The 18,691-nt window shown below is 40.2% G+C and overlaps 1 long non-coding RNA gene across 1 annotated transcript; it reads left to right on the forward strand.

Moving 5' to 3' along the window:
- Positions 1-558: 558 nt before the first annotated feature.
- LOC134419088 (uncharacterized) lies at positions 559-11,730 on the forward strand. The gene is made up of 3 exons (XR_010027974.1): positions 559-750; positions 8,213-8,270; positions 9,873-11,730. It is a non-coding gene; the product is annotated as an uncharacterized LOC134419088 (long non-coding RNA).
- The last annotated feature ends 6,961 nt before the right edge of the window (positions 11,731-18,691 follow it).

Here is an 18,691-nt window from a genome sequence, read left to right on the forward strand (position 1 = left end):
CCGGCCGCGCGCCACTGCCCCGCGCGCGGGGGGCGGAGAGGGGCGGGCCGGCGCGCCGCCATGTTGCCGCCGTTAACCCCTCAGGGAACGGGCCCTGGCCCGGCGCCTCCCGCTGCCCCGCCCCGAGGCTCCCGCGGCTCTGAGTGTGCTGCGATGGAAGGCGGCAGCTTTGTGTCGGGGGCCGGACTCAGTGGGGCCTCCTCCGTTTTTCGTAAAACGCGTATGACAGTCACGGTTTCACGCCCCCCTCCCCTCCCCGCGGGCCGTGGGACAGCAGCTCAAAGCGGTGGCTAACAAGGTGATTAAACCTTGAACCACGCAAATAAAGACCTTGTTCAGAAATGGAAAGCGAGTGGTGAATTATTAACTTTAAAGCCAACAGGGCTTCGGTGAACTGCAGAGCACGAGTTGGCCCGGGCCGGGCGCCGGAGGTCACAGCCCCGCGCTGCCCCGACCCTGGCGGAGCCGCGGCTGCCGGGCCTGCCCTGCCCTGCCCTGCCCTGCCCTGCCCTGCCCTGCCCTGCCCTGCCCCGCCCGGAGCTCAGCGGGCCCCTCAGCGCTCGGACAGCCCGCGAAGCTCAGCGAGCCCCACCAGCCCGAAAAAAGGGCCTGAAATGGCGTGGCTCGAAAGTGCTGGAAATGCCATTCGGTCCTGGCAGCGTGGTACTGGCGGTGATGAGGCTCGCTAGACACTGTCCTAATGAAAAATAATTGTTCCTGCCACAGGCTGTTTGTAATTTACACACAAAGGTGAGTATGAGAAGCAGGCAGCTCAAGGTAACAGTGAAGCACTTGTTTGCAAGGGAATTCACGTGGGCACGAGGACAAAATACCTGGTCTGAATTTCAAGTACAAGATCTCCTTCACATTCAGTTCTGTTGTTCTTATCACATATTCACAGGCCAGATTCGGTCAGCTTAATATTTAGCCATTCACCCTGGGAAAACAAAGAATGCTTTATTCTTTCTTTGGAAGGCCATAGTAGTCTTCATCTATAACTCTAACTTAATTGTACTGTTGTCTCAAAGAGCATTTTGGTCTTTGGATAGACTGGATATGCCCATTCCCATTGCCATTAGTAGTTGTAAATGCCCCAAATCTGGCATTTCAAGCCAAATATTGTATTTTCAATCAAAATTTTGTATCCAAGCCAATTTTGTATTCAATCCAGTTTTTGTATCCAAATCTTGTGTTTTCAGACAGGGGAGTGCTTCTTGCAGAAAGTGATACTGTGTAATAAGAGCATCAGAGAGGGAGCTATCAGTAATAGCTACTATACTACACATTTTCAGTCTGGAGTTTCTCTTTAGATGTAAAAAGCAGTTGGAAAAATAGGATGCAGAACAAAAGTTTAAAAAAAACCTGAAAAATTCTCTCACCTGAAGGGCTGGTGCAGTCTATGCAAAGTTACATGATGCCCTGAGAGGTGTTCTGCTTCTCTCCTTCCAACTGTATAAACTTTTATCCAACCATAAGCTGCATTGCATGATATTTAAGGACAACAAATTGTCAGAACCTTGTGTCAGTCTTTCCAAAAAGAAGGTGCTTGCAGCATCCAGCATCATCTACATCTTATTCAGGCCCACTGAGAAGCTATCTAATGAGTTGCTGGCACCAGTTGTGACAGCACATACATTTTTGTCTTCAGGGGTTGACCCAAGACAATCTTGCTTCATTTACAAGATCTTCAGTTTTCTGCTTGAAGTAATTCAGCTGAAGGCACGATGATGTTATGACTGCAGTATGGTTCAGCTAAGAATTCACTCTACTTTTGACACTTCAAAAGCACTTTGAGCACATATCCTTGAGTTTCTACCCAGTGAGTCTTTCTGCTTTTTCTTTTCTGTTTTTACATACAGTTTATAAACATAATTTGCTGGATGATTAGTATGTTTTTTTCCACTTGCAAATACGTGTGTTCCAAATATTACATGTGATATTTTGGCACAGAAGCCATTTCTGGAAGGTCAACCCAACTGCAGCAAAATCCAGTGTTTAGGTATTTGAGGCCTTGAACTAGTCAAGGCAGAGGAGAAAAGTTGCTTGGTGAGAAACGTTAGCAATGCTCATATTGGAAATAGTGGTTAATTATGATATCTGCTGTTGGGAATTATCTGGAACCATCTGCTGTTTGGGCAGGAAAAGCTGATTTTTTTTTTTTTGCCTTCCAAAGCTTATCTGCTTTGAGACACACTATGGAGTGACTCTGCAGCGCTGTTCACGAATCTTTTTCCTAAAACAATTTTCTTAGAACAAGACACAGCCCTGTCAATGTTCCCACAGCTGCAGTTCCACCTTTTTCCCCAAGAGATAATTAGCAGGTGGGGAGGAGAGGGAGGATTGTTTCAAAACAATGACTGTCTCCCAGGAGAAAAACCCAGTTTCATTCATAGAACAGCAAAAAACACTAGGATAGTGAATACAGACGGAGAAGTAAGGGCTACTTAAATTTTAGTAGGAATGCCAGCTCTTTTGATCTTTGGGGCTTGCTTTGCACAAGCTACTTCATTTTTTGCCCTAAATTTTCCATACATACAGTAGACTAATGCTTAAACAACACAAAAAGTATCTTATACATAATCATCAGAGAGGGATTTTTACCAATTTGATATCAGAAAAGTTTTTCTGGCACTGTTAAGTATTAAAACTTTTATAGTGTATTTAAGTATTAAAACTTTTATCCAGCTCAGCTGTGCTTTAGTCCCTGAGTACTCATTACTCTCTCTGACTGAGGAGAGTTCTTTTACTCTGAAGAACATTTCACATGGTTTAAAACTCCTCCTTTTTTGTAGTGGATTTTCCCCCCAAAAGCCACAACAAAAGGTCACTAAGAAGACTTGGAAAATGCATAATAATTTTTTTTGTAAGTGCTTTTTGCTGGCAGAACTTTGTTGTCTTTTCAGACCTTGTCTTGTCAGATCTATGTCATTCACGCCCACCAACTCAGCCCTCTTAAGAAAGATGATATATCAGTGATGTGTGTTCAAAAGAAGTAAACTAAGATCTTCTTTTTAGGTAGTAATAGAAACATGAAAAAAAGATCTATCACCAAAATTATATTTCATATGAGAGGTAAATTGCGGACATAGGTTAGGAAATGTGAACAAAGTCTAGAGAAACTCAGTGTACTGCCCCAAGCAGAGTTAAGTGAAAAAAAGAATACATTAAGTAACAATAAAGAAGAGGCAGGTGTTGAAATGATGATAATAGCAGTGCAATATGAAACAGTTACAAGTAACTGCAATACTCATAACTATGTCAAAACATCTTTTTTCTTTCCATTGTAAGCTTTTTGCTAGTGGGGCTCAAACTTCTTTAGACTTCGCAATAGCATTCAAAACAGACCAGATAGTAAAAATGTATGGTTTAATTATTTAGTTTCTTGAGTCTCCTGCAAGAATTATCTTGAATTGTGATCTTGAATGTGATTATGAATAATTTTTCATTTTTAAAAGTGTCATTGGTGTGCACACTTTCTCTGAGGAGGTTAGTTAACAAAATTAATGTTGAATTCTAAGCGCAATAATGCTGACTTATTTCCACAATAAAACATTTTTAGCCCCTTTTGTAATATAAAATTTATTTTGTGTTGAGTTTGTGACTTTCGGTTCATCTATCTATTTATTATGTGAGTGTGTATTCATTTTTCTACTAAAGGCAGTGCATCTCTTAGCAACAACTGATATTAACTAACTTAGTTCTAAATCTTTCAGAGTTGCAGCTGTCATATATTCGCAAGGTACAAAAGTATTGGTTGGAAATATAATCTAATTCTGTCTCAGTCAGTTGTGTTTGGTAGCTGAAGTTAAAAATATCTGTTTACGCCCACAGGGGAAAAATCCCGTAAAGACTTTTTCTTCCATTTTATCTTCAACATCTAAGCAGCACATTAATTTTGCATGGGATAATCCTCACATACGAAAAGTAGTCTGTATAAGCAATTTTCATATGCTGTATCACTTTTTAAAAAAATCTCAATAGAAAATTACAATGCTAAGGTTTACCATATTTGTTACTATGTTGTAGGCAAAAGATTAAGTTGACTCCTAGGTAAGCTAAAGGCATTACTCAACATCAGCATGTCCTTGAATAATGAAAGTACAAATCATGTTATGCAATACTACAGTACCTGAAAGTCGAGTTTGACTTCTCAGTGGTACATTTCCATTGTTTGTTTGCTCTGGATACCTCCTTATATACTGCAGTAGCACGGGAGCTACTGCACAGTTAAAAATCAGTGGTGCTTTCCAGTGGCATCATGATTGTCCACACCTGCCATCTTTGAAATTTTTGGGGAAATAGATGCTTTTATATGACATTTCATCCTGTGGGACCATTGTTCAAGCAGGACTGAAGGGAAGAGTTGCAGAAAGTTAGTTCAGTATTACAGGTCTTTAAATGCATGCTCACATTATCTTAAGAATAAAAGTGATATAATTATTTGATTTTTAAGACTTCTAAGAGTTTCCCAGTGTAATATTTTTATATTTATTTTTCTTTCAAATTTCATGATTCTTTTTTATCAAGGCAATACTTTTTTGGTGATCATCAGAGACAGTGCTTTCCTGCCCATGACCTGATCTCCATTTCTCAGTGCCAAGATTTCTTCAGGTTTTATATCTTGTTTTAGATGCCACAACTAATTCTTAAACTGCTGCCTCTGCTGGAGTGCAAACATCTGAACCACTGACAGTTTTTATGTAAGAAGAGCAACAAAGTGTCTTTTCAACATCAGCATCACTGAACTCTATGATGAGGCATTTCTCCACGAAGTTCAAAGTAAAGTAAAATTTGAAAGTAGAGTAGCACAAAGATTCTTCAATTCCAAGTTACTTTTATCACAACCTTCACCCTGAGATGTTGGAAAAAAGGTTTTGTAATCTCTTCTTTTCTCTTTTTCCCACATTATGCGCCTGTAGCTTCATAACATTCAAAGATGGCTCTATACATGACAAGAGAGTTTTAAGTGTTATAAAATATAAGTGCAGCTGCCTTTGACTCCATCCCCAGCTGCTTCCTCAGGAAAGCTAAGCCAGACATGAAGTGTGAGAGGACTAGGTGGGAGGAAATCGGTGGAGAAAATGCTGATGGAAAAATGGTTATAAAGAGCTCCAAAAGCCAAGGATTGAGGAGAGCACCTGGCAAATAGGGTCTCAGCACCTAAACATGAGTTTCCTGAATGAAACTTCCAGAATCCTACAGAAATTGGCTGGTGTTTTGTTTAGGTGTCAGAAAAAATGTTGCCTCTAAAAATGGGTTTTCTAATGTATAAGTTTCAGTCTACCATTTCTTCATATTTTTCAGGTCCAGGGAGCAGAGATTAAATCCCAAATTTAGAGTGTCCAGAATTTTATGATTGAATTTACAATGAGTTTTCAGTCATGCCAAACCCGAGTGGAGATGGAAATCCCTGTTATAAGAATCATTAGCAATCAGGTTTGCTGTAAATGGTCCTATTGATTTTAACAAGTTGAAGATCTCAATTCAGCAAGAGCATTTCTGTTATGGTAGTATAAGAAGACATATAGGTATAGAAATGCAGATATGTATAAATATACACATGTACAAGCTTTGTGCCTAAAATTAAGTTGTGAGATCTCTAGATGTTAAGTCTCTCACTTCTGGGAAACATTTCTACTCAGAAGAGAATTCAAATGTGTTTTTGATTTGAACATAAAGGTGTTTTCTGACTTTGGGCAGTAAAAACCACGGAATCACAGAATAGGTAAGACGGGGAGGGACCAGAGTGGGTCATCTGGTCCAGCCTCCCTTCTCAAGGAGGGCCATGCCAGAGAATGTGGCACAGGGCTGCATCCAGACACTTCTTCAATATCTCCAGTGTGGGAGACTCCAGAACCTCTCTGGACAACCTGTTCCATGCAGTCACCTGTACAGTGCAGAAATTCCTCCTCATGTTCAGCTGTAACTACATGGCCCTCAGTTTCTGCCCACTGCTGCTTTTCCTATTGCTTGGCAGCACTGAGCAGAGCCTGGCTCCATTCTCCTGCCACCCTCCCTTCACACACTGACAGACATGGATGAGCTCCCCTCCCAGTTTTCTCTTCTCAAGGCTGAACAGGCCCAGCTCCCTCAGCCTTTTCTCATGAGACAGATGCTCATGTCCCTTCATCATCTTCATTGCCCACTGCTGGGTGTGCTCCATGAGCTCCATGTCTCTCCTGTGCTGAGGAGCCCAGAACTGCACACAGCACTGCAGGTGTGGCTTCAATAGGGCTGGGTAGAGGGGCAGGATCCCATCCCTCCCTGCTGGCAATGTTCTCCATGATGCACCCAGGGCACCATTGGCCCTCTTGGCCCCCAGGGCACACTCCTGGCTCAGGGACAGCTTGCTGTCCAGCAGGACCCCCAGGTCCTTCTCTGCAGAGCTGGGGTCTCCAGCAGGTCAGCCCCCAGCCGGTGCTGGTGCCCAGGTTCATTCTTTTCCAGTTAAGGACCCTGAACTTGCCTTTGTTGAATTCCAGATGGTTCCTTTGTGCCCATCTCTCCACCCTGCCCAGGGCCTTCTGAAGGGCTGCACTGCACTCAGGGGACCAGCCCAAAGCTCCTCCCAGCTTTGTGTTGTCAGTGAAGCTGCTGAGGAGGCACTGGACCTTCATTCCAGTCACTGATGAAGAAGTTAAACAATCCTAAGACCAGTGTTGAACCCTGGGGCACACCCCTTGTGACAGGCCTCCAACTAGATCCTGTGCCCCTGACTACAAACCTGTGGGATCTGCTGTTCAGCCAGGTCCCAATTCACCTCACTGTCCACTCATCCAGTCCACAAATCCTGACCCTATGAGGAGGTTGTGGGAGACAGTGTTGAAAGCCTTGCTGAAGTCAGAATGGCCAATATCTGCTGCTCTCCCCTTATTCCTCCAGGTTTTCCCATAAAAGGCAATCTGGTTGGCTAAGCATGATTTATTTTCAATGAATCCAGGCTGACTATTGCTGATCACCTTCCTGTTGTCCACGAGAAGAGATGGCCTCCAGAATGAGACACTCCATTACCTTTCCAGGGACAGAGGTCATGCTGACTGGACAGTAGTTCCTTGGGTCCTCCTTCCTGTCCTTTTTGAAGACCAGGTGACATTTGCTTTCTTGCAGTCCTCAGCCACCTCTCCTGATCTCCATGACCTTTCAAAGATGATCATGAATGGTGTCACTTCAGTGTCTGCCAGTTCTCTTACCACTCATTGATGCATCCCACCAAGGCCCGTGTGTTCTTCACAAACATTGTGCCTCCTGTAGGACTAACTGAATCAATGAAGAGGTTCTGGGACACTAAGCTTAGATTTCTAAGTGTGAAAAATTATCATTCATTGTGTAATTATACTTGCATGTGAAAACCATGAACTGTAGCATGCACAGTAAAGGAAATGTATTGCTTATAAATATAGGATGAATGGCTTTTAGACTAAATATTCAGTCATTGTAAGTCAAAATAAAGTCATGACCTTTACTGTACTCATGCAGTGTTCATGAGGTCAGGACTGGTTTTGAAATATTCAGAGTTTGAAAGAATAAATGTTTTATTGTTTAATTGTTATTTGTTATTTAAACAATGCTAGCATAGGTACACTTAATCCACTTAATCCATATAAGAAGGGTGAGAAACTTTCTACAGAACTGTTCTTCATGAACACACGTTGTTTTTTACATATATAGACACAGAAATGTTTCTTTACATATATATGATAATGAAATACTGAGATCAAGGTCAGCTTTAGGAGCTGGAATCAAGGTCAATTTTAAGTATTTTTTAACATAAAGATCAGCTATTCTCTTTCAGGAAGCGCTTCAGTGTTGTGTTTTTTTAATAATAATCATCCCTTTAGATAAGCTTTTGCTTTATTTATTGGTTTTGTTATTAACACTTACAGTTCAGTTGCCAAATGTGAGAACAGAATTTGGATCAAATTCAACTCTAAATTAATTTCAGTAACACCAATATAGTCTGTATGATCTTTTTTTTTTTAAATGTTAGCATGCAGGTGTAGAGTTTTGATACATTTACAAAGTATATCCATCAATGTATCAAATTGTGTCTATCAAAAGCATGGTGAGAGCATCAAGGGAATGATTTCATATGTGCCGAAGACCTTCTGTAGTAGCCTGATGAGATAAGAACGCATCATCAACTGAACTCAAAATTTCCTGTCCTTTTTTTGCTCAAGTTGTATATTTTAAGCAGGCAATTTTAATTTGGCAGGCTCCTTACAAGTCCAATTATCATTTGGAACTGCAGGAGTTGGAATTGCTCTACCTTGGTGAGTAACAAGATCCAGTGGAATGTATTGGGATTGTTGTTTCAGCACTGACAGATCATAAAGAAAGGCACTTGACACTGAAAATGCTTAATATTCCTTCAGAGTAACCCTACCTGCCCTGTATTTCAATCAACTAGCACAACTATAACTAAACATAATTTTTCCTTTCCATTTTCAAATTATTTTTGTTGTGAGATTCTGTAATTCTCAACAATTTATATGCCCCAGAGTCACATTTTGAGTTAGCAGGACTCCTGGAGAGCCATCAAGTGTAAAACTTGAGATTCTATTTGTCAGTTGCTGAGTTCACATTGGAATACCAGAACATATGTCTTGGGGAAACCATTTGTCCTGGTCTAGGGCAAATCTGGGAGGAAACTTCCAAAGCGGTCCCTCTAGAAAGCAGATTCAAGAGGCCCCTCACCCTACTGGTTCAGGAAAAGGTTAAAAAATTTAGCAATTTAATTGAAGCAAAATGAAATATATTCATTTTTGGAAAATGAGATCACATTTTCAAACACAGGCAGATGACTAAGTAAAAGTAATGTAAATTATGTATCTAAACACTATTACATTTAAAGTTCTGACAATATTTGAGTTAGCAGGATTTACTTCTATCTCAGGTTTATGAATATATGCTTCTTTACATTCTAATGGCTTGTTCTGGCCTAAAAAACTCGCAGCAATATGCATTGATGTTAATGTTTATTTAGAGCACCTGCACACAGAGATGTGTGTTCCCCTGACCAAGTACCCAACATCCCATGGAGGTGTTGGTGAAAACAAGCCTAGACGTGCAATTATCCAACCAGCCTGCACAAAGATGACTCCCGTGGATATGGATATTTTTGTGGGCATTAGTCAGTTGCTTGGTTGTGGTAACTTGATCCAAAGTCTGACTCTGGAGTTATTTTAGTGACCAGGGTGCACTATTTTAGTTCTGTATTATAAATCCTATCATTTAATTGCTGACAGAACCTTTATTGCAGCATTGCTAACGGGTCATTTAGGATCGTTATGGTCTGCTAGAAGATCATTTATTCATTCAACCCAGGAATAAAATGCTTGATACATAAATTTTAATAATTGTAGCCCTGCCCAGTCAGGATGACCCTTTCCGAATGACTGGAAATTATATGACTCATTCCCTCGTTTTTATATTCCCAACTGGTACATTCAGTTCCCTCCCAGGACTCCTATATTTCACAATCCATAACAATCATTCTCCCATTTCCTTAAGTGAGATTGTTTGAAATGAAATCAGGAGATTTATAAATTGAAATAAGAACAGTTGAATGCTTGAGTGCTGCCCCTTGGATGAATGCAAAGCTATCATCTTAATTGAAAGCAGCACACTTTATGGTAATATATAAAGTACACCTTCTGATTATCCACAGAGCACTAGTGTACATTTAAATTGGAGTCCCTGATATGGACTAAGAGATACCTGAGAATTGGCAGAAAAAAAGTTAATTATGTTCACAGAACTACTGTGCCTTCTTATTTACTCTTTCCTAACTACAGCATGCTCTTGATTTCTGAGGCTGTGACTTCAGATTACTCATGATGTCAAATCACCCTTTTTTTTTTTTTTTTCTGCAGTGCCTCCAGGACACTTCTTGTTGTTTTCAACACGTTTTGCTCAGGTCTTCAGCAGCCAAACTTTACTTTGCCTGAACAGTACTGTGGACTTTTCAGACCTCTAGCCCAACTTGAGTGAGCACATTTAATGCCTGGCTGAATCACCCACATGATGAGCACCCCAGTGTCCAGCAGGCACAGCCAGGAGCTGCGTGTTTCACTCTGGAAAATAACTGGTGTCCTGGGAGAGAGGAGCACCCTCCCATTTGTTTGCAATGGCTGCTCAAACACTGTTGTGCTAGAAGCCTTCTGTTCTGCAGAACTAAGGAATACCCTGATCCTGGGCCAGCTCTTTCTGTGCAGCAAAGCCCAGTTTCAATGGGCTTTCAGGGATCGTTGAGCAGATAACTCAGTGCTGAGAATGTGAGAGCACTGTGTCCTGTTGGGGGTGGCAAGCAGTTTTGCAAGGGAGCCATTTGTATTTAAAATTTTAGATCTGCGTTGTAGAAGATCATTTTGGATACCCAGGTTTAAAAGTTGGAACTTAAATTTAGGTGTGGGTTAGTAACTGGACTTTGTCTCTTGTGGGAAATGAATTTCCAGGTTGGGAACTACTCGAACAAGGCAGTTTTCCCATTTGTTAAAGATAGCTATTAATTTTAATTTGCATAAAGAATATGGATATATGAGTCCCCAATTACTTTAAAAGCAATGAGATGATGAAGTAATTAGTTCCATGAGGAAATGATATTACATAGTGGAAAGCTTAGTTTGCCAAGGATCAATTTGTTGACATTTGAGTCCAACTAGAAATGAAATGTGTGGAACAAAAAGTAGAGTATTTTAGTAAAAAGCCATCTCATCAATTTGGATACAAATTAAAAGCATCTCTGCTTCCCAGCCAGAGGGGCTAATAACAGATTTCTCTGCAGTAGAAGACTCACAATGACAATTTAAAATAGAAGAAAAATACAACAGTGTATCATTAAGGCATAAGGAATGAGCATGTTTCTTTCTCTATTCCAGATGTGGAATCATTATAGCACTTTCCCCCTATGTATAAATGAGGATACTACTACATGTGCCACCTTTTAGAATCATAGAACAATTTGGGTTGGAAGGGATCTTAAAGATCATCTAGTTCCAACCCTGCTGCCATGGGGTGGGGTGTGTGTGTTTGTGTGTGATGTGCATAATGAGTGTTGTATCTGTGAAACCTCTGAAATCCTCAAATAGGAAATAAAAAAGGAAGGGAAATAGCATAGCTTTGGTTTACATCTGGATTTCCTTTGCATGATGGCTATAGTGGTGTATGTGGTCATATAAATTCACTGCATCATCTCCACAACTAAAGCACAACAAAATTTTGTTCCAAAAATTTTCCTGTCTGAACAGGAGATTATAATAAATACAAATCAAGTGATAACAATGAAAAAGGAGTAAACTACGAGGAAATGAAAAATACAGCTGTGAGAGGTAAAAAAGTAGTTGCTATGATAACACATTTTGCTAGTTTGTTCAAGAAACAGAAGGGAAGGACAAGGTGCTTTTTACAGGCCAGAGGGTTTTCTTTCTGAGTAAAAGATAGATGTGAAGCTTGCAGATATAACAGGCAAATGAAGGGTTACATGAATTATCCAAAGTACAATGACTTTTAGTTATTCTTGAAAATAATAGCAGTTTTAAAATCTTTTAATTAACTTAAGCTTGGATTTAAAGTATATAGGCCCCACAAAATTTTACTTTTGCATTATTCATAGAGTCATATAGCTACAATAAATTTACAAAAGGTAATATATAAGATCATTCATGTCAGTGTTGGATAAACACTCAGCAAAAGGATAGCAAGGGTTCACTTTGTCATCTAGCGATTGTGTAATCATGCCTGTCAGAAATAAATGCATATATATATATATATATATATACACACATATATAAACCCCCACCCTGCGAAAAGCATCCAGAATATCTCCCCAAATGAAATTGGATCAAAATGGGGATAAAGAAAAGCTCTTTTAATAGCATATAGGTATGCTGCTCAACATCTTCAAATAGGAAATGAAGTCATAATATCCAGAATTGAATTGGCTAAAATCCAGTTCTCTCGTAAGAATGAATTTTCACTTTTTTGGACATGAATCAAATTTAACTGATGAGAGTTAGAGAAATCTGCCTATACAACCACTTTTTATTCCAGACTCATATGCTTCAGGATTTCTTGCTCTTTCCTCAGAAGAAAGCAATTGAGATTGAAGATAGGCTGCTGGAGACTGGATAGTGCCTCATGGTAAGGAGAAATCCCACCAGCTGTGGCTGGGCTTATCTATTTATCCAAAACACGCACAGATTTTGTGCATTCCAGTGTGACAGGTCTTTTTAGAACTACACAATGAGCAATTACCAGTAGCAGAAAAGAATTCACCACTTAAAACCAGAAGAGGCCCCCAGGTGGCTGGGTGCTGCCTTTCTGTGGTTGCACTCCTGTGGATGAGCTGGGTCAGGTAGTGGAGTAGCTCTGGCACATGCCATGATTCTGCTGTATTCTGCTCTCACTCCCTTTTGCAGCTTTGGCAGAATTGGCTCAGCAGTGTTTCAGGCTGGCTGGGATCATTCCTGTCTCGCTGGTTGGTGATGCTGACTGGTCTGTGCCCTCACACTGCTGCTATAACCTGGACTTCACTGGAGGCAGGACCAGGGCATCAGAAAGGAAAGATTGCTTCTGGGTCACTCACATGTTCCTCGTTTGTCAGTTGTGAGCTTAAGCCATTTTGGAGGTGAAAAATGTGCAGGGACTGATCACGTGTGTGATGAAGAAATTCCATTGAGTCTGAGTCTGTGTGGATTATATGGGTATTTGGGAAACATTAGTGACATAGTGACTATTGAATCTGCATACCTCTAATAATGGTACAAAGCCCACAATCTCTGTTGGCATTAAGTGATTAACATTTTTAGTAATAATACAAAGCTTTGTGATCTGAGGAAACAATCAGCAATTAATTATATTTTGTATTCTAGAGACTTGCCACAGCTAGGTTAACAAAGAATGACTGCATGGCCAAACCAAGAGGCTCCAGAACACACCAGTGTGCAGCTGGTGGCACTGACACACCCCTGGCAGAGCCGCTGTGAGATGGGTCTGTTAAAGGCACCTTGGGGGAAAATGTGAAGCAGGAGAAAAATATGCCCTGGGTAGTCTGTCATTCCACCTGTGGCTTGGCTCTTTATGGGGGGAAAATAAGCAGACAGCACAAATTATGGGAGACATTTAGATTAGGCAAGTGTACTCCTGGGGCTGCTCTCTGTTGATCTTAGAGGCCTTCAACTCAGAACTTTGTTCACTACTCTGTCTTAATGATGTGTAAGTTATTTATGAGTAACTCCTTGAGTTTTAAAAATGCATCTTTCACTGCACTGTAGTTTTTTTCCAGTGTGGACTTTGATCTACATAGCTGCTAGTAAAGAGTTCTTGCCAGGAATTGAATTATCACTAATTCTCTAATTCTGACATGGATATAAATTTTGTGTGCTTTTCTGCTTATAAGAACAATTTCTCTTTGAGAAAATCACAAAGTAAGTAGATTTTTAAAGAGAGGCCTGAAATTCTTTAGGAAAATGTAAACTAAATATTTAACTAGGCTTCTATAAAATATTTATTAAATTTAGCGCCAAAGAGAAAATTGTTTGGGCACTGCTAAAATATCTCACTGTTTATAGTGTAAATCAACATTAACCAAATCGTATAACTCCAAAAACAAGGTATCAGACATCTTTAATTCTCTGCTGCCATCTTGTGACTGTTCCTGTGACCTGCTGGTGTGTAACAAAATCCGAGGTATTTTTTCCCAGGGAAATGCGCCTGGGAACATCTCTTGGAAGGTGGAGGAACATCTCTTGGAAGAATTTGTAGCTCCAGTTTGGAAGATTGCATAGGGAAGGGTGGGAAGTTCAGTTAAGAAAGCACCATGGTATTGAATTGCTTTAAGTGTTTTCTACTTTCTTTGTTCACGTTCAGTTTTGATCAAATAGTACATGAATGAATTAACAAATGGTGAATGTACATGGTGAATTAACAAATAATATTTTTGTTGAAAGTATGTGGAGCTGATTTTTTAGCACATGCAGCAAGTCTGGTATGTTGCACTCTGTGTGCAGGATGAAGTACATGTTTTATGTACACAGATGATGCATGTATTACCCACATTTAATCTCACACATTTGCTACACTTCAGTGAATGCAGTGCTGCATTTCATGATGTATCTGAGCTGACATTCTGACCACATTGTGTGGATGGGCAGAGTGGTAGTTCTTTTCCTGTTGGAAGGTATTTTCAGACAGATGGATAAGGCAGTGGCAGCTAGTTGAGTGGCAGAGATGGAGACTGCATTGAAGATTGACTGTTGAGGAAAGTTGCACAGGGAGCCAGATGTTGCTGTAACAGATATTTTGAAATTATTGAGTTATACCACAGCAATCTTTTGAATATTACACTGGGTGTAGCAAAGTAAAAGTAAATACACTGTCATTTACGGGTGCTCAGAAAGCACAGCAGGCTGGAGATTGATGAGGAGTGTTAGACAAATTAAGTTCTTGAACCTGTATGTGCCATGATGTTCCTGCTTTCTCACAGTTTGCTTTGACAAATGATAACAGCATAACCTGCTTTTTTTGAAGTGCAATGAGCTAGTGGTGATGCACATGGCTGATATACCAACTACAAAGAGCTACATCCTTTTCTGAACCTACTTTGTGGTCAGAAGGCAAAGCCATGTGGTAAGAAAACTGGGTTGGGTGCTATTTATTAAGTCCTCATGGCCATAAAACCTTTTGTTCACACTGTACCATTCCCCAGGGAGCTCTGCACACTTCCTGCATTCTGTACCTTAGGGATACCTCAATAACCCAGCTGAAAGGTGACATGCAAGTTGCAGCCATCTCCAGAACCCAAACTTCTCTGCATGTGCCCCTGCAGATCCCTGCATCTTTGTCTGAACAAGGCTGTGCTGTGTCTGCATGTGCTGCACTTTGGAAGAACTGGGGAGCTTCTACCTTTGCTGCTTCCCTAGCAGCTTGGACTCACAGTAGGAAAGCTGGCCTGTGTTTGACTTATTCAGTGGCACTGCTGGTTTTAGAAAAATAACTAAAATCATATATGGATGATTTTTGGCTGTGGGCCTTCCTGACTAATTCAATCACCACAACAGGGCACCCTTGGTTAAAATAATGACTTGTTAAAGTAATATATCTTTTATCAACCAAAAGGTTTCAAATAAATTGAGGGTTTTCTAATGTATTTTCATCTATTGTTTTGCATTGAATGGTTAAATTTATTTCAGTTGTTAAGGATCACAGACAATAGTGATACTGCCTAAGAGCTGACTAGATACTCATAGTTAAGTTTGACAACACTCAGGAAAAAGACCTGATTTGTTTGAGGTCATGCAGTTATTTCAGTATCACTGTTCCCATTCTTTTGACTTTGCAAAATAAATGTCTTTTTTTTAAAATAACTTTTTCTCTCAAGTTTTCTAAAAGTTTTCAATACTTGCAATACTGACCTGTGACTCATTTAACAGAGGAGGTTGCTGTGCTTTTACCGCTCTCTCAAGTTAAAAACTTGTCAAGATTTGTCTCCCATTTCTGCTTGTGTTTGCCTTTCCATGAAAATTACTTCCATAACCTGAAGTTTTCCTAAAGTCTTCTATTGCTGCTTACTCCAGCTGTCTCCTTCATGTTCAGTATAGGCAGTCTATGTACTTTTTCCCTTTCTAAAGTAATTTTCTAAAGTCAGTTGCCACTTTCCTTTCTCTTTTGCTGCTTTACTCCTGCTTCATTTATGTTCTCCTTATATCAGTTTGCAAGAGGCAAACACTGTTATTTTTTTCTACTCCATACAATCCATCAAACACTATCTCCTCTGCCCAGATTCAGAGGGGTCAGCAAATAAATACTTTTTGGTGAGATTTCCATCTTCTGCTCAATGCTGTTTTAAATGAAAGAGGTGATGGCCTCAACATTAGGGTTAGGAAGAAGAATATGTGAATATGCATGAAATCCAGGAACTTTTCTCCCATGAGAAAATCACCAAATACAAATGCTCATGTAGTAAACATGTAGATACAGCAATGCTCTATGAACGTGTTCTTCCCTGGTTTTGGGGGAGCATAGGTGGATCACAGGTAATGCAGCAATGTTTCCATAAATCACTTCCAAGCAGTATTCACTATCCTGCACGTGTATAAGAAAAAAGACAAGGTGAGATTTCAGGCACATGATGATTTTTGGAGTGTCCTACATAGGGCCAGGAGTTGGACTCAACGATCCTGATGGCTCCCTTTCAATTCAGCGTATTCTATGATTCCATAATAGCAGAAACCAGGCAGCATGTATGAAAACTAAGCTTTTTTTGTAGGACCTTGAACATGCCATACCTCAAGACTATGCCCCACATTTCTCATCCCTTTGGTGGAGCCAGTTTTTTAAACCTGCTTTCAATATGCTCAGTTGCTGTACAGCTGTTCCTCGCAGCCAGCCAAGATCAGGGTGAGCATTCACTCAGCTCTGCCCATTGGAAATACTCTCTCTGCCCCAGATGTGTGGCTACTTGCTTATGCTAGAGGCTATTGACCTCAGGAGGAATCCTGTCAGCCTTTGCTGTGCAACTGGGTTCATCTAAACAGCTGATGACACTGGTTTGCACAAGCAGGGCCAAGGTTGCCAGAAGCAATTTAGCAAATCTAACCAAGATCCCTTCCAGGAGCAGAGCCTCCAGGATAGTGCTGGATGTGCAAGCAGCTGGGGTGGAATGGTTGAACAGGCATGTGGGACCTTGCAGACAATGTCTGTCCTAACCTGAGACGCTGCAAAAACAAAAGCTAGTCACAAGAGCAATGCCAAATAAGGATAGAGGCCAAATCAAGGCTTTGTCTCTCATTTGATTGCCATGGATGGAGTTTTCAACTAGAATTCACTGCTGATGTCCAAATGTCCTCCAACATCACAAGGAGACTTGTCCCTTGGGAAAAATTCTTTAATGCCCCTAAGATTACCTAGAGTACCTGAGTGTCTGACATTTTAACTCAAGTATCCTCTTCTGCTTCATCGTTTCAGAAGACAAAATAAAATGAGAAAAAACAAATAAAATCAATATATATTTAGTAAAAAATCTTCTCTATTGAAGCTCACAAGTACAGCGGTTAGGTTTCAGGCATTATTTCAAGTAGCAATGCCTGTCTCTTACCCTTTCCTCTCAGTAGGGAAATGAAAAACTAAAACCCAACCATTCCTCTTACTTCCCTCCACCCTCATCTCTTTAGTCAAGTATGTAATTAAATTCTTGCCACATTTTCATATATTCATGCATATTTTCAGAATTGTGGTATTCCAGCCTTCTCTGGGCTGCCTTTTGCCCTTTTCCCCCCAAATATATTACCTCCTGTGTATTGTGTTGTCTTCTTTTCCACCATATTCCTGGAATGTTGTATGCCTCATGTGCCTGATGAGGACATTATCTGATTCCATAATTATAAATAACTGTTAAGAGATTTAGATCAATGCCAGATTTCATATAATGCTACCTCTACAGCTATGTTTTAAGTGTATAAACACTTGAATGAGAATGGCCTCATCTGGGCTGGTTTTGACTGCCATGGTGCTTTATCCTTCAGAGTGTAAGGGTCCTGTAGCCTGCATCTGAATACAGGATCAAAGGCAAAGCATCAAAGACAGGAAAATATAATCAATGAAGCAATAGAAATCAGAAAGCTTCACCATGAATCCCTCCACCCCCTTGTTTACACACTTCCTGATAGCCAGGAAAATCCTGCTAGATAAGATATTTTTATGTTATCTCAAATTTGTATTGCATTAGACAGCAAAGTAACATGGTCTGATGTGTTTTTACATGGTCTGATGTGCTTTGCTAGGGATATGTTCACTGCTTATTAACTGGATAAAACCTGATATTAGCTTGGCCTTGTTTAATTTCTAATGTTATTTACTCTGTGATAACTGACTAACCTCAGTTAACATTGTGAATTGTTTGCCCTGTAATGACCAGATATTCCATTACATTATGTAAATTATTTGCATAGTGATCAGGATTTAATGTTATTGGTAATTAGAATTATTTGCTGCTGGTAATGCTGTATAAATGATCTGTCATTAATCACAGGGCACACCTTACCAAGAGCTCTAATGAGGAAAGCTGCAGTTTAATGTCATTAAACTATTGGTCTCCTCTGGGCCATTGTTTTACATCACAGGGAAGTGGATTTTTTGTATTTATTGATCAGTTATTGATCATTAACAAAAAGACCTGGGGGTTTGTAAATGTCTTTATTCCTTGATGTAAGATATCACAAGACTTTGAGTCACAATAATTAAAGCATGTAGCTGATAAAACTTGACAGGTTTTCACACTTGCAGTTTTAAACCACATTAGAAGTTCCTCCTCTTGAGAAGAAAGGTGTTCCATAATCCACACCTCTCCCACTGGTACTGATAGAACCAAGGACCCATTTTTACCAAAGGAAAATTAAAAAGACAAAGGCTGATGAGGTAGAGCATAATTTATTCAGGAAAAGACACTGCCAAAGGGAAGGGCAAAAAGCCAAATGAGAAATGTTATTGCTCACTTTTATTAGGAACCACTTTGATTTACTGTATATTCTTCTTGCAACAAACTCCTAGTAAACTAGTTTGGGTAAAGAACAGTAACAACAGACTCCTTCCTACCCCTGTTTAGACTTTGCCATGCCTGGCAGAGAATCCCATGCTCTTGGAAAGCTGAGTGACCATTTAAATCTGGGTGCCAGATGGACAGAGCTCTGAGCCCTGC

Source organism: Melospiza melodia, chromosome 5, assembly GCF_035770615.1.
Source record: "Melospiza melodia melodia isolate bMelMel2 chromosome 5, bMelMel2.pri, whole genome shotgun sequence".
Lineage (NCBI taxonomy): Eukaryota > Metazoa > Chordata > Aves > Passeriformes > Passerellidae > Melospiza > Melospiza melodia.